The 16,767-nt window shown below is 37.2% G+C and overlaps 1 protein-coding gene across 3 annotated transcripts in view; it reads left to right on the top strand.

Moving 5' to 3' along the window:
• The window catches only part of RELN (reelin), a 533,601-nt gene that overhangs the window by 251,376 nt on the left and 265,458 nt on the right, over window positions 1-16,767 (top strand). The window lies entirely within an intron of this gene.

The following is a 16,767-nucleotide window of genomic DNA, read 5'->3' on the forward strand; positions in this document are numbered from 1 at the left end:
GTAGAGGATATACAAAATGCATATTTTTAAAACCCTCCTAATCCAGGATAGAAATTCTTAATTCTAATAGAAGGGGTACAAATAACATGTATTGTAGTTCCAGAACAAGAAAGATGGCTCTGATGGGATTTTCTTAGAGAAAGTGGCCCTGGAACTGAGCATTGAAGATGTTATATAGATGGAGAGTGCTGGTGCTTAAATACTAGACGGAGGAACTTTTTGTGCCTTTTCTAGAAAGAAATATTGATCTAGATAGTATATAATAAAAATCAGAGTAGCCAGAATCATAAAGTCTCATAATTTATATGCCACCTAAGAAATAGTTTATCAATAAAATTTCACTTCCCTGGGAGCATATCCTAAATACAAATTTCTTAAAGCAAATTGAAAATCTTTACTAAGAAAAGGCCAAAGAAACTCTCTAAGCACTGCTTGTGCCCAGGAAAAACTCTCTACTCCTCTTGACATTAGGGGTTTTTATATTCTATTAATATAGATGTTGTCAGATGATTTGTTTCTTTCAAGGCAAGTTTATTTCTGTCAAGCTAATTCATTGTCTTCAGTGAGTTTTCTTGATAGATACAAAATGTGACTTTTATGGGGTTCAAATTCTGTTGTTTTTGAAATCAATAAAATATGATTGATTTTGCTTCACCCATTTTCATGACTGATCTGATATATGCTTTCTTGACCCAAGTTATGGATTTTGTGTCCCTTTCACTTAACTTATAGTTTCTCCCACTTAAAAAAATTTTTTGTTAACTTTAAAAAGTCACGTACTTCTGTTTTCTATGAAATATATTTCAGAGTAATTTTACTTTATCTCTTATTGCCCACAGTCTCCTTCATGTAGCCTCTTTAAGGTTAAAAAAGCCCTAACTATTAACCTCTCATCATTTGAGAGAGGACTTTGTTCAGCAAAAGGTGGCAGAGGTTCTGAGGTCAGGCCAGTCCAGTTTGACTCTTGAGCTCGTCACTGGCCAGCTGGGTACCTTGAGAAAAGCGAAAAGCTTCCTTTATGGCTAAGAGCCTGTTTCTTTGTCAGTAAAAAGTGAGATGAATACTGTTTTTACAACATTGTTTTAATGTTTGAGGATCTGGAAAAGATCTGGCACCATGTCTAGTATTGTAGGTGCTCAGTACAAGTTAGTGCCTTCCCTTCTTCCCTTCTTCTCTTTCTTTTTCCTACTCTTCTCTCTTTCCCTCCCTCTCTCTCTACCACCTCCCCTGCCCTCTTCCCCTACTTTCCTTCTTCTCTCTCCCTCTTTTTGTCCCTCCTTCCCTTTCTTCCTCCTGTGATATATTTGCACATTGTTCTCCTTGTCTCCTCTAAGCCCAGATATGACCCCAAATCATTATTATTTTTAAAATCTTCAACCAATTGAAGGACTTCAACCAAGTCCTCATGTATTCCATTATTGCATTTGGATGAAAAAAAAACACATCAGAGTAAATATTTCTGTATTATATAATATATGGAACATATATTAATGATAATATATTTTAGTGGAATCATAGGGAATGGGGAAAAAAGAGGATATTAGCTGTCTCAAAATCCTTAAAAATAGACATAAATTCCCTAAAGGAAGAAACTAGCACTCAATAAAAATTGGACATCCCAGTGAAATATGTCCAGTATAGTAACGATGCCCTACGTGCTTTTGGAACTTTATAAAGGCAGTTTTCACTGTCCTGAAATCTGTTTTCTCACAATATTGGCAATGTGAGTTTTGTTCTTTATGATCTTGTCTTTAATTCTCTCCACCCCACAGAATTAGAAATCCCTGGGCAACTCTGTGACAGTGTAGGAAGGAGAAAACCTTACTGCCAAGTCTGTAACTCTGTGTCTCTGCTGTACATCGCCACATACATACAGCAGGGTGTCCTCTGTGCTGCTTCTGGCCAAATTCCCATGACTACATACATCACCAAATAATTTGCCACTAGAGAAAAATGTACTGCTTGTGTAAGCATGTTCTTCCATGGGGTTTGGAAATCATTGTATGCAGTATTCAATTTGTAATTTTTAAGGACAAGCTGAAGGAAAAGTTAAGAAACTAGTTATGTCTGTGTAATGATTGAGAGAGAGATCAGTTTCAAAACCAATCACTCACAACTCCTTTGCTTCCATTAACTTCATTTAATAAAATCCCAATTGTTTTCACTCTATTACCTGTAGTTTGTGATACTTACATTTATTATCTCATGTAAAAATTACTGTACATAAAAGACAAAGAACATAAAACACTGTGACTATTGTTATGAATGAACATAACAGCCCAGTTACTCTTCCAAGTGTTGGAGAGCAGTTGTGATAGAACCAAGAAACTTTTTTTAAATTTTTTTTTAATGTTTATTTATTTTTGAGACAGAGAGAGACAGAGCATGAATGGGGGAGGGTCAGAGAGAAGGAGACACAGAATCTGAAACAGGCTTCAGGCTCTGAGCTGTCAGCACAGAGCCAGACGCGGGGCTCGAACCCGAGAGATCATGACCTGAGCTGAAGTCGGCCGCTTAACCAACTGAGCCACCCAGGCGCCCCCCAAGAAACTTTTTTAATATCAATTCAATACTGAATGTCCTGCCTGTCTACTTAGTTTAAATACCAAGTTTCATTTCAAAATTAATAAAGGTACTTGGCAAAAAGTCCAATAATATTAAAAAATATTTAAGATTAAAAATAAACCTTCCTCCCACACTATAGCTGTATTCCCTTCCAACAGAAGCAGCAACTGTTAATGGTTTTTGCCAGTCCTTTCAGAAACTGTTTATGTTTACACAAGCATTGCAGTTATAAATTCTGGCCACAGACTGGGGTATTGGAGGAATAAAACTTTTCGTTGTTCTTTCATAACCCAACTTAATTTCTTTTTATTGTCCTCCTTCTCCCAGTGGCTAAAACTTAATTTCAGTCGCCTTTGGCTAGCCCTCTCCCATTTTTCTGATGTTGTGACTAAGTTTCAGAGGACTTATTGGTGCAAAAGCAGGGGTGGTCTGAGGATGTACCTCTGGTCTCCAAGTCATCTATTCCTGCAGGTACCCAGGGAGCCTTCCTGTCTCATCTAGTCTTTGGTGGCTGGTCCACACAGACAGTTTGCACTTGTCCCAGCCATTCCTTCAGGGCATGGCTCTGTTTTGAGCCCTGCATGAGGGTGTGGAGACTGCTCTGCTGCTCCTGGACCTGGGCTGTGGGCATGTCCTTGATGCTGTGCTCTGGTGTGCCATCATGCCACTAGAGTCCTTCCACCTCCCTGCAATGCAGAGCAGAGAGTCCTTCTGCTCTTTCCTCCCCAGATATCTCTAGGGAAGCAGCCCTGTATTTCCTCTACTCTCTCAGTCACTTCTGAGTGCTTTGTTTGGATGAGAGCTGAGAAGTAAAGTTACAAATGAAGAGAAAAACAAAACCCCTTCATTAGAATATAGTGGTAGCTCAGGCTTATCGAGAGTGAGGCTTCTGTACTTCCACTTTGCCCTGATGTTGGACCACATGCAAGTATACCTCTGAACCACGACAGTAGCTTCATCAGTTCAGATGTGCCATTGAACCCAAGGGGGTGAGAGCAACACCCATCTGTCAGCACTGCTGACAACTCTCCATTGTCATATCAAGTGTGTTCAAACGATTGTGTTACTAGGATAAAAGAGATAGTAGTATCTTACTCACATAGAGGCAACCCTCCAACCCCTAAAAACAAGGAGGCAGGAAGAAAACCCGCATATAACTAAAGTTAGAAGAAATTAAAGACCTATAAATATGCTTTATCTCATTAACATTTCATTTAAGCATCTACTACTTGTACATCATCTTTCATAGTTCCTTTTTATAAATTAAACTATTTTAGTATGATGTAAATACTGCCAGTATTTCATATGAATGGAGTACAGTCTTGATTTTTTTTTTTTATTAAGAAGAATCATAGCTGATAGCCCTAGACTGGGAGCATTCCAGCTACCCATCAGCAGGAGAATGGATAAACAATGATATAGGGGCCCTTGGGTGGCTCAGTCGGTTAAGCCTCCAACTTCAGCTCAGGTCATTATCTCACGTTTCATGGGTTTGAGCCCCGCATTGGGCTCTGTGCTGACAGCTCAGAGCCTGGAGCCTGCTTCTGATTCTGTGTCTCCCTCTCTCTCTGCCCCTCCCCTGCTCATGCTCTGTCTCTCTCTCTCTCAAAAATAAATAAAATGTTAAAACAAACAGTGATATATCCATACAATGGAAATTCAGCAATAAAAAGGAATTAATTGTTCATAGTGGAAACAACATGGTTAAATCTCAAAAATATTATGTGGAAGGAAAGAAGCCAGACCCAAAATAGTTCTTACTATATGGTTCCACTTCTATGAAATCTAGAATAGGCAAATTATCTAAAGTGCTAGAAATTAGATCAGTGATTGTTTCTGGGATAGGGGATTGACAGAAGGGTGGGAGGAGCTTTCTGGGGGGTGACGAATATGTTATATGTATCTTGAGGGGCGTGGGTTACATAGATGTGTGCACTTGTCAAAACTTGAGGTCTGTATATTTCACTGTGTGTGAATTTACCTCAGTTAAAAAATTCAATAATAATAAAAGCAATGAGAAAAAATAAGAAACATGAGACATTACTGATTCATAGCTTGCAGTTATCAAGAGTTCAGAGAGAGAGTTAAAGGAACTAGAAAGTGAATGATTTGTGGAAAATGATTTAAGTTTCCTTAAGAAGTGTCTTTATCCTCCAAGCAATTACAAAGTCAAGCAGGAATCCTTGTTTTGCTTAACAGATTATCCTTTTAATGCTTGTTTTGTGAAGATCACAGAAGGCATTTGGAGCTGTAATATCACCGGGCTCTGATGTTCTAGTGGGAAACTCGGGGCTGTTAGAAAACATGATGATAAATTGCAACTCAACGACAACAGATGTTTCCCCTCTGGCACAATAACAATAGCAGAGATGTCCTTTTCAGCAGAGATCAGGGAAGAACAGGAGTCAGTCCTCAAAAGATACATCTCAGATGAGTAAGTCGTCATGCCAACAGGGATATGAGACATCAGGAAGAAAGACACAAACGAAGTTGTCTCAGATCCTTTGGTACGTGGACACCTCTGTCCATTGGTTTATCATACAGAAAGCCCCTCAACTTAGAGCTAAGGATTGCTTGAATCAAGAAGAGACTAGAATATTTCCATTTTTATCTCTAAAAGATCATACTGAAGGAACAGGGAAGCAGAGATCACAAACTCTGCTGCATCTGGTATTCTCTTGAAAGTACTAATTTAAAGGGGCGTCTGGATGGCTCATTTGGTTGGGTGTCTGACTCTTGATCTTGGCTCAGGTCGTGATTTCATGGTTCATGAGATGGAGCCCCAAGTCGGGCTCTGTGCTGGCAGTGAGGATTCTCTCTCCCTCTCTCTCTGCCCCTACCCCTACTCATGCTTGCTTTTTCAAAATAAATAAATAAACATTAAAAGAAAAGAAAATACTAATTTATTGGAACAGTTATTCTGAAATAGAGCAAAAACATGGGTGATTTGGCCTATTAAAGTTTATTTTCTTTGAGAAAAATAATTATATGAACAAGGAATGTAAAAAGACTGAGGTTTTAGGATGAGGGGTGTAAGTTATTTCAGCTGGAGCTCAGTGATTAAAACAGCCCGTAAGAGAAAAGAAGTCAAGCAAATAGTAAAACTACCTCACAGTTCATTGGTATCTTGATTGCCCCATAAATAACAAAAGCAGAGAGGCCTCCATTTAGTAGCCAACTGTGAGAATCACAATGTAAGCGGTTTCCAGGAAATCGGAAAAAAAAGTTAGACTGATGAATGGTGTCACCAGGAAGGAAACTGGATAAAAGCACATCCACTTTGCTCAGTGTCCAGCAGGCCCACAAGCAGTAAGGCTGGAAGCCCGTGCTGGGTGAAGGGGAGAACTGACCACAGACACCAGGGGCTCTACAGCACTACTGAAGGATTTCCAGGGGATGTTTTTGGTCATGATGATCACTCACAAGACACATGACCTCATAAACTTACCAAATGTAACACAGAGCATAAACCTTACATTTCTTTTCAAGAGCCGGTGAGCAAGCGAGATCGTGAATAGCTGAGAAAAGTCAGGCAAAATATATCTTTTCTCTGATGACATACCTTTGCCAGAATCTCTAATATATCCATGCATTTGTGAGTTATGAAGTTATAATTTGATTTTTTTAGGGTTTAATGGTCCAATATTCTGTCCTTCTGTGCATCTTTCTCTACTTTTTCTCTCATTTCCTCCCTCTTGACTTCTCCACCTCTTCCCACTATCTCTCTTTCTTCTCTTTTGTTAATAAATTTTTTCTCTTATTACAAAACTCTCCTGTAACCCTCTTCTCCTGCCTCCTCCCCCCAACTCCTTCCTCTCCTTTTCTTACCATGATGTCATTGCTCTGGGGAAAAGCTTCATCTACAATAGAAAGGTTAACCAGGAGGTGTCCTACCAATAAAATAAGGTGTGAATCTTGAGGCTTATTATTTCCTTCTTTAATCTCTGCTTTAGATGACAGAAGTAAGAGCTCACTCAATGGAATTAAATGTCAAGTACATTTGAAACAAGGGAGAAAATATTTCCTCAAGCAGCATGTAGTGGAATTCACTGTAGTAGGAGGTCAGAATATTTCGTGCAGTAGTAGGATATTAGAAGGGTTATTTTTAACCCAAATAATATTTGTCATTGTACCTGTTAACAAAGGAGAGATCAAAATTCAAAACTCCCTAGAGAAGTAAAAAGAGTTCTTTTACCTTCCTTAGTGAGAAGTAATGAGGATGAGCCATAAATGGGGTTTGTCATTTTCACATTTAGAGTATGTGTTAGCTTCTTAGAAAAAAAGGCATGACGTTGTTGAAGGTGATAATATTCTCAGTCTTATAGAGTGAAGTTTCTTGCTGTTTTTCTAAAAATATTCTACATTTGCAAAGAGAATAGGATTTTTTAAAGCTTAATCTTTTCACAAGAAAGTAGTTATGCCGTCTTCATTATAAAACATTGTCTCTCTCTTTTTAATGTTTATTTGTTGAGAGAGAGAGAGCAGGGGAGGGACAGAGAGAGGGAGAGAGAGAAAATCCCAAGCAGGCTCCATGCTCAGCACAGAGCCCAATGTGGGGCTCAGTCCCATGATCACGATGTCACGACCTGAGCTGAAATCAGGAGTCGGATGCTTAACTGACTGAACCACTCAGGTACCCCAGAGTCTCTTTATTATAAAATATGGTCAAAAGTTGAATGTTCTGGTTGTTGAGGTTTGAGTGGAAAGTACACGGACCTCTGGTGTCTCCAGAAGAAGTCAGCTGACTGTCCAGCTACCAAAGGGCCCCAGAGGCCCATTTACTTTGGTGGATTCGCCAGTCCCTGATCTGGCCTTGCCTTGCAAACTCACAAATCAGATTTTGTCAGACATGCAGTGTGAGTGGTTCCTGGGGGAAGAGTCAGGTTATCCTTGGGTCAGGAAATTACAAGAGTTTTCTTTTCTTTTTCCATTTTAAAGTACTTTTTATAGTCAGTACAGATATTAAAATTATTTTAATATCTCCATTCATTATCTCCATTCAGAAACGCAGGTAAATACACAATTCTGGTTTATAGAATGCCGGATTGCTTCTTTGAGGCTGAGAGCCAGACACTGACTTTTTCAGGGACAGTAAATTATGGAGAGATAATCTGATGTCCTCAGTCTTGCGGACAAACGACATGTATCTCAAATGAGAATTTGATGATAACTGATTGTCATTGAGTTTCCAGGTGATTACCTTGTTTCAGCAGAATGCGTTGATGAAAGGCTGAGTGATTTCACTCTGATATAAAAAGAAAAATGAGCCATGTAATTAGACTACTCTTGAGAAAATAATATTTCAATTATTTATTTATTGTTATGAGGATGATGTCACCACCAGCCATTCATAAATCTCCTGTTGTGCGAAGGAACCCAATTTTCTCATTAATCCTCCTCCTCTTTCCTGTGTCCTAAAAGTCCTGTGTGAGTCACTGCATGGCTGAAGGGCCATTTCAGCCTCCTCTGTGCCTCCTGAATAGGTGCTTGGCATGTTTTCCAGCCTAATTTCTCAATCAGTATTGAAACATAATTATACCTTCAGAAGTTTACTCTCTACAGCATAAATGCACCTCACATATAATTCTTTATCCCAGACAAAAACAGCCACCTAAGTAATAAAAAACAAAAATAGAGAATTGATACCAAAATAGCAAGTTTCAAATTGCCAAAGAGCTTGTTATAGTGAAAAACAGAACCGTGGTTCAAAGCATTTCTTTTATGTTTATGGTTTGGTCCTTGGTGTGTTGGTCAACAAGTACCTGCCTTTATATTTACTGCTTCTTTTATGTTTTGGTTAGTGAAAAAACAAATGTGATAGTGTGTGTGTGTGTGTGTGTGTGTGTGTGTGTGTGTGTGTGTGTGGTAATTAATTATCTAAGGTTGTACATAAGCAAAAGAAGATTGTATTTGATATGTACCTCAGTCCAGCGAATTCATTCTTGACATTTCCTATGAAGTCCATGACATTTTTCTTATTCTTGTACATTTTCATTAGCAAAACAAAATCCTTTTATTAAATAAAAAAAAGACCTTTTAGGAAAAAGTTATCATAGCTTTTCAAAATAAATTCTGGCAGTAAAAAGAATGGCAGACATTTTTTTCGAGGCACATTGTTTTTTTATAGAATTAGAGTTCTTTCCTCTTACTGACTGAATTAGAGGAGCAGGGGAAGAATGTTGGACAAGGAGTCAGGGAACCTGAATTCTAGTACTGTTCTGTCATTTGTAAAATGAGGGGTGACGAGACTCAGTGATATTTCAGATGCCCTCTAACTCGAACGTGCAATGATCTGTAAACTCTAGTAATAGATAAGCTTCATGTGGAGCCTAAGCGTGTGATAAATGGGCTCAGAGAGGGCTTAATAGATTCAGGCTTTGCATGGTCTTTGGGGATAGCAAGCATTTCCCTTAAAATGCCTTTTAATCATACTGTTCATGGTGGAATATATTTCGAGGTATGTGGTTCAGATCATGTGCCACAGTATTTATCAGACTCTTATGTTCTGTTTTTCATATTGGGAAAAAAGAAAATAAAAGGGGTAGTTTTCTTAGATTAAAGAAATATTCAGTATTACTTTAACTGTTAGGCAGAGAGGCAATTCATTTCTAATCCTTAGCCTGGGAGGTCACATTCCTTTTTAAATTGAAAAACAAGTCTGTTTAACTGGGATTATTTAAAACTTCCTTCTTCCCACCAATCGCTGAAGAATATGCTACCTAACTTTACAAAGCCCATCATTTCCCTCAGAAAATTCGATTGATAGGTCACAGTTTAAATGTTAGGAACAAACAGTACCTTTTAAAAATATTTATTGAAGTATAACTGACATACAATATTATGTTGGTTTCGGGTGTACAACATAGGGATTCAACAATTCTATATATTACTCAATGCTCATCATGATAAGTGTAGTTATCATCTGTCCCCATACAACGTTATAACAGTATTGTTGACTATCTGTCCTATGCTGTAATTTTCATTTCCGTGACTTATTTATTTTATAATTAACTTTTTTTTTTTGCTCTGAGTCTGAAAAAAATTGCACTGCTCATCATCCAGCAAATTGAACCTCATTCAAGTTCTTAAGAACTTGTAGAACTTTTCTGTAAGGAAAGAGTGGGATTGCAGACTACTAATATTCTTCACAGAGAGCACACGTAGGGGCTAAGTACCTAATTCTGCTCAACCAAGTTAAGTTGTTAGACACAGAGGCATTCTGAGAGAGAGATTTAAATCATGGGGTGATTCAGAAATTATTTCTCTTGGAATTTGGATGTTTGTTTACATCTGTAGGTTTTCAAAACTCACCTTCTCTCTCTGACATGGATCACTTTTTCTTCTGGGAAGCCATGAGCACTAGTTGCCCTTGGTACTAGCTAGTCTCCATCAGGATCATTATTTCATGATGAAATTATGGTTTATCTTTTCCTTTCTGATAATGGCATTCACATGCAAAGTGTTACAATGCTCAACTTTATAGAAAAAATATAAGGAAGGTCATGTTATAGGTTCGCTCTTAGGAAAGTCACCTTGATGGACAACACAGATGATTAGGAACAGAATTGAACCCACTGCCAATAATCATGGAAACGGAAGAGGAGACAGGCTCAGATTGCTACACACTGAAAGGTCATGATGATGATTAGAGAAACCAGACTAAAGGCAATATGATTGATTGTTCCCTAGGGATCCATTCTTGGACCTCTTCTCTTCTCACGTTGTAATATCTTCCCCTCTCTCCTGACTCCCAGTAACATGCACTCCTGATTGCAGCCATATCTTAAAGTGTCGTGTCAGTGACAATCTTCTTTCCCTGAAGTTCAGATACATACAACCATCGTCAACTGGTCATCTCTAGTTATGGGCAGAACCTGAGAGCAGTCAGAAGAGAATAATGAGAGTTTGAATACCATTTCTATAATTTATAAGGTGTATAGCCTTGGACAATCATTTAATATTTCTAAATCTCAATTTTAACATTCTCTAAACAGGGATTAAAAATGGAGGGAAGAGGTTTTATGTGAATTTATTGAGGCATTGTTTGTAGAGTTGCTAGTACCTGTCACTCTGTAAATGGTGCATGAGGCCTTCCATGAACTATTCCCACTTTCGAGCTCTATCCTCTACCACCCTTCCATAGGTACCAGTATGATTCCAGTCATACTAATGCACTGAAGTGGCAATTCTACTTCTGTGTCATTATCTTTTCCTTTTTTCATTATCATTTCTTTTCTGTGCTCCTTGTGCCCCTATCACACCCTCACCTTTCTTCCTTGCTTGAATAACTCCTGTTTCTCATTCAGGACCAGTTCTGGGGCCACCTCCCTTGGAAACTTCTTCTTACTTCCTCAGTCTGGATCAGGTACCATCACAAGCAGTGCATACTCCTGTTACAAGGAGTGAGGAGCTCTGGAAAATGTTATGGGTGATGGAATTAGCAAGACCTGGGGCCAGATTGCAACTCTGTCACCTTCACAGCTGTGTGGCTTGAGCAAATGTTTACCTTCTCTGAAGCTCAGTTTTCTGATTAGTAAAATGAGGATGCTGATCACTATCTTACAGAGATGTTGAGAGACTTAAATGGGCTTTAGGATATCTGGCACATATAAGAAGGCACTAAATGGCTATCACTGCATTGGCACCCTATATCGTAATTTTGTGCTTGTTTCTTTGCTTCTTTTGTAGTGTAAACTCCTGAAAGAAAATGACATTGTTTTATTGGTCTTTGTACCATTAAATCTTGCCACAGTGCCTGTAGGTCCTTAACACAAGTTTGTTAATTACAAGAATGAATTAATGAATGATGAATGAATAAATAACACCATTGGCAGCTAAGAGTATGTTGGATTTGACCACCCAGAGGGATGGGCATTCATGATAAATTATAATAATTTCTCAGACTGTGAGAAATTCAAGCAAAGGGTATTTAAAAGACCTTGGCAGAAAGTTGATGGATTTGTTCCATCAATCCTTATCGAAGCCATTGTTCTTCCAAATAGCAGCAACCCAGTGAGTAATTCTAAATACATGATAATTCTAAACCTTTAAGTTCAACAGGGTACCAACGCCTTTATAAATTTTATTTCAAGTTTCTGGATCTATAGCACAATGAAGAAGAAAAAGGTCTGGAAGGGTTGCTGAGCCAAATGAGGAGAAGGGCTGTTATCTGTTTGCTTTTTTGTGTTTACTGTTTTTTTTTAAATTCCTGTTATTTTACACAATAAAAGCAGTTCTGCAAACACATCAAATATCTGTTGTCTAGTCACTGGTTCCTAATGCCAGGCTATAGGCCATCTATGTTGGAATCATCTTTAAACAATATACAAGTATCTAGGCTGCAACCTGAATCCCATTTAATAAGAGCTATGGGGAAGCTATTATTTTTCTGTTATACAGTTTTGATTTGAAGACTGCTGATCAATATTTATAGATAGAATGATTGCTATGAGAATTCAGACATCAAGCCTCAGACTTCATATCAACATTGATACTTTTATCATTAACTTATCTTGTATTTTTATTTTATTAAACAATTTTTTTAAGTTTATTTATTTATTTTTAAAAGAGAGACAGTGAGAGCAAGCAGGGGATAGGACAGAGAGGGAGAGAGAAAATCCCAAACAGGCTCTGCACCATCAGCACAGAGCCCGATTCAGGGCTCAAACTCATCAACCGCAAGATCATGACCTGAGCCAAAACCAAGGGTCGGATGCTCAACTGACTGAGCCACTCAGGGCCCCTATATTATAGTTTTAAAGTTGAATGGTGCCTGGGTGGCTCAGTTGGTTAAACGTCTGGTTTCAGTTCAGGTCATGGTCTCATGGTTCGTGAGTTTCAGCCCTGCATCAGGCTCTGTGCTGACAGCGCAGAGCTGGGAGCCTGCTTCAGATTCTGTGTCTCCCTGTCTCTCTGCCTCTTCCCCACTCATGCTCTGTCTCTCTCTGTCTCTCAAATATAAATAAACATTTAAAAAAAACCTTAAAAAATAAAATTGAAGTATAGTTGACATATTTTATTAGTTTCAGGTGTACCTGAAACAGTTTCAGGTATTCAACATCTATGTATATTACAAAATGCGTCACGGTGATAACTGTAGTTATCATCTGTCACCACATAAAGATATTACAGTATTATTGACTGTATTCCCTATGCTGTTTGTTTTAGCCCCGTGACTTAGTTATTTTCTAACTAGGAGTTTGTACCTTTTAATTCCCTCCCCCACCCCATACCAACCTCCAGCTCTCTCTATTAATCTGTTTGTTTATTTGTTTGTTTCTATGTTTCTTTAGATTATACATATAAGTGAAATTATATGGTATTTGTTTTTCTCTGACTTGTTTCCCTTACCATAATACCCTCTAGGTCCATCTGTGTTGTTGCAAATGGCAAGATTTCATTCTTTTTTATGGCTGAGTGATATTCTTCTCTCTCTCCTCTCCTCTCCTCTCCTCTCCTCTCCTCTCCTCTCCTCTCCTCTCCTCTCCTCTCCGTGTGTGTGTGTGTGTGTGTGTGTGTGTGTGTGTGTGTGTATCACGTCTTCCTTATCCATTTATCTGTTGATGGGCAGTTAGGTTGCTCGTATATCTTTGCTATTGTAAATAATGCTGCAGTAAACATAGTGGTGCATTTATCTTTTTGAATTAATTTTTTTTTTCCTTTGGGCAAACATCCAGAGGTAGAATTACTGGTTCATGTGATACTCCTTTTTTTAATTTTTTGAGGAAACTCTATACTGTTTACTAGACTAATTTATATTTGCACCAACCAGTGCACAATGATTCTGTTTTCTCCACATCCTCACAAATGATTGTTATCTCTTGTCTTTTTGATTACCCATTCTGACAGGTGTGAGGGTAATATCTCTTTACGGTTTTGATTTGTAGTTGCCTGATGATTAGTGATGTTGAGAATATTTTCATATGTCTGTGGCCCTTTGATGTCTTCATTGGAAAACATGTCTATTTATATGCTCTGCACATTTTTTAATTGGATTATTTAGATTTGGAGCATTGAGTTACATGAATTGTGTATATATTTTGTATAGTAACTCCTTATCAGATATATCATTTGCAAATTTCTTCCATTCAGTAGGGTGCCTTTTATTTTGTTGGTGGTTTCCTTTCCTGTACGAAAGCTTTTTAGCTTGATATAGTCCCAATAGTTTTTTTTTGTTTGTTTGTTTGTTTTTTGTTGTTGTTTGTTTGGTTGGTTGGTTGGTTGGTTTTTTGCCCTTGTCTGAGCAGACAGATCCAAAAAAATACTGCCAAAACCCATGTCCAAGAGTTCACTGCCTATGTTTTCTTTTAGGACTTTTATTACTTCAGGTCTCATATTTAGCTCTTTAATCAGTTTTAAGTTTATTTTTGTATATGATGTGAGAAAGTGGTCTAGTTTCATTCTTTTACATATAGTTGTTCAGTTTTCCCAATGCATTTGTTAAAGAGGCTGTCTTTTTCCCATTGTGTATTCTTGCCCCCGTTGTCATAGATTAATTGACCATATAAGGATGAATTTATGTCTGGGCTTTCTATTCTATTCTGTTGATCTGTGTACTGTTTCTGTGCTAGTACTGTCCTGTTTTGATTACTACAATTTTGTCGTATATCTTGAAATTTGGGATTGTGATACTTTCATCTTTGTTCCTCTTCTTCAACATTGCTTTGCCCATTCGGTGGTCTTTGTGATTCCATATATATTTTGGGATTATTTTTTCTAGTTCTGTGAAAAATCCTATTGGTATTTTGATAGGGATTGAATTGAATCTATAGATTGCTTTGAGTAGTTATGTACATTTTAACAATACTTATTTTTCCAATTCATGAGCACAGTATATCTTTCCACTTATGGTGTCATCTTCAGTTGCTTTCATAAATGTTTTATAGTTTTCAGAGTACAATTCTTTTACCTCCTTGGTTAAATTTATTCCTAGGTATTTTATTCTTTTTTGATGCAATTGTAAATGGGATTGTTTTCTTAATTCTCTTTCTGCTAGTTTGTTATTAGTATATAGAAATGGATTGGGTTTCTTTATATTAATTTTATATCCTACAACTTTACTGAATTAATTTATTGGTAATAATAGTTTTCTGGTGGAGTCTTTAGGGTTTTCTATCCATAGTATCATGTTATCTGCAAATGGTGACATGTTACTTCTTCCTTACCAATTTGCGTGCCTTTTTTTATTTTTCTTGTCTGATTACTGTGGATAGGATTCCCAGCACTGTGTTGAATAAAAGTGGCAAGAGTGGGCATCCTTGTCTTGTTTTTGATCTTAGAGGAACTTCTTCCTTCTTTTCACCAACAGTGAAACTTTTAGTTTAGAGTTCGCTGGAGGAAAAGGGCAGATAGCCATTGTGAGAGTTGAACATTAAAAAAATTTTTTTTCTCTGTCAAAGTTGATGTTTCTCTCAAGCCATTTCACAATGACTTGGAAGCCAAATAATCCTCATCTATCACTGAGTAAGACCCCCACTATAATTTTTGTGCTACTTGTCTGTACTCTTATCACAATCACACTCCTTGAAAAGATCAATGTACAGTTTAAAAATAGAGAAACAGTAGTAAGAAGTTCATGTAATAGGTTCTCTGGGGAAAAAGACCTAATATGCCAGTTCTGGATGAAAGTGGTGGAAATCTGTAGTAGTAGTAGTAGTAGAGATGATGATGATGATGATGATGATGATGATGATGATGATGGCTGACAGTTACACTACCACATCATGCTAGCTATGTGCCAGGTGCTATTCTAAGACCTCAAGCCTTAACAATAGTTTTGTTTATGAAGTTGTCTTATATTTCTTTATTCCTTCAACAGATATTTGTGGAATACAACATGTCACACATAAAACAGGGAACCAGAGATATGTTTGTCACCTTTCTGAAGCTACTATTATGTTTCTTCTAAAGTCAAAGATATTTTTCCAGAATTTTGCTTCACAGTAATCAAGAGAAGATTCAAAGCTCCTACTAAGATTTGTGATGCTATGAGATACTAACATTTTAAACTTCATAGCAGAAATTGTTTTCTGTTTATTCTAAAAAAAAAATCAAAGTTTCTTGACTTTATTGATCTGCTTATAAACAGCTCAATGGAAGAGAAGAATACCGATTACTTAATCCAGGCAATTCACATGTAGGAAATACATTTATTTGTCAAGTTTTTATTTATTTACCATGCTTCTGCCCCTTGGCTTTATGGGATACCTGGTATCTTTTCACACTTTTGTCTTCTTCCTACTTGAATTGGAGTTCCTACTCCCTCTTTTTCTGAAATTAGCAAGTAGTTGAAAGGGCAGAATACAGTGATCTCAAGAACAAAAGGCATGCTGCCCTTTCCATGTTTGGCACCTAGAATGTGAAAGTCTGAAAATGTCCTTTCTGCATGAAATACAGCTGTCAGGTGGTTTGAGGTTCAGACAGAGGAAACATAGATTATCCTTCCTACATGTTAGATATGTAATGATTGTATGTTGAAATGTCATGATGCAGGGCATTGTGTTACTATAAATATGCAAAGTCAAATCCAGAATATCCATACCTTCAATTTCTCCTAAAAACATGAATAACTTTATTTTTGAGCTTTTGTCCTAAGATTTTACTAACCACTTCATTTTACAGTAATAAAAAAGCAACTAATTAAGTTATTTGCAAGATGAATATATTAATTCAGTATCCAAAATTTGCTTGATTTAGAATTTGCATCTATTTTGGATTAATATACAGATTAAATATAATCTGATTTCATTATTTTTAGCATGGTATATTTTATAGACATTTTACAGATTTATTTGAGGACAGTAATTTTAAACATTCACACAGCAACTCAAAAAAGATGAAAATTTGTGAAACATCTTTTATTTTCAGAGATACAAGTTTTAGTTCATTCTAAGTATATATTACTTTGCTTGTCTTTAATATTTGCAAACATTATTGTACTGGATATGGTATATATTATATATAATTATTGGTTATAATACCATCTGCCATTATTAAGTGCCTACTAGGAGATTGGGTCTGTCCTCTGTGTCTCATGCACTCTCTTGTTTAATCCTCATGACGACTATGTAAGATTTAGGTCAGTGTTGTTATTCTCATTTTATAGGTTAAAAAACCGAAACTTTGGGAGATTAAGTAACTTGCCCACTGCTGCAAGTGACTATATAAGAACTGGGACTTAAGTTCAAGTCTTTCTGGTTTCAC

The sequence above is a fragment of the Prionailurus bengalensis genome, chromosome A2 (genome assembly GCF_016509475.1).
Source record: "Prionailurus bengalensis isolate Pbe53 chromosome A2, Fcat_Pben_1.1_paternal_pri, whole genome shotgun sequence".
Lineage (NCBI taxonomy): Eukaryota > Metazoa > Chordata > Mammalia > Carnivora > Felidae > Prionailurus > Prionailurus bengalensis.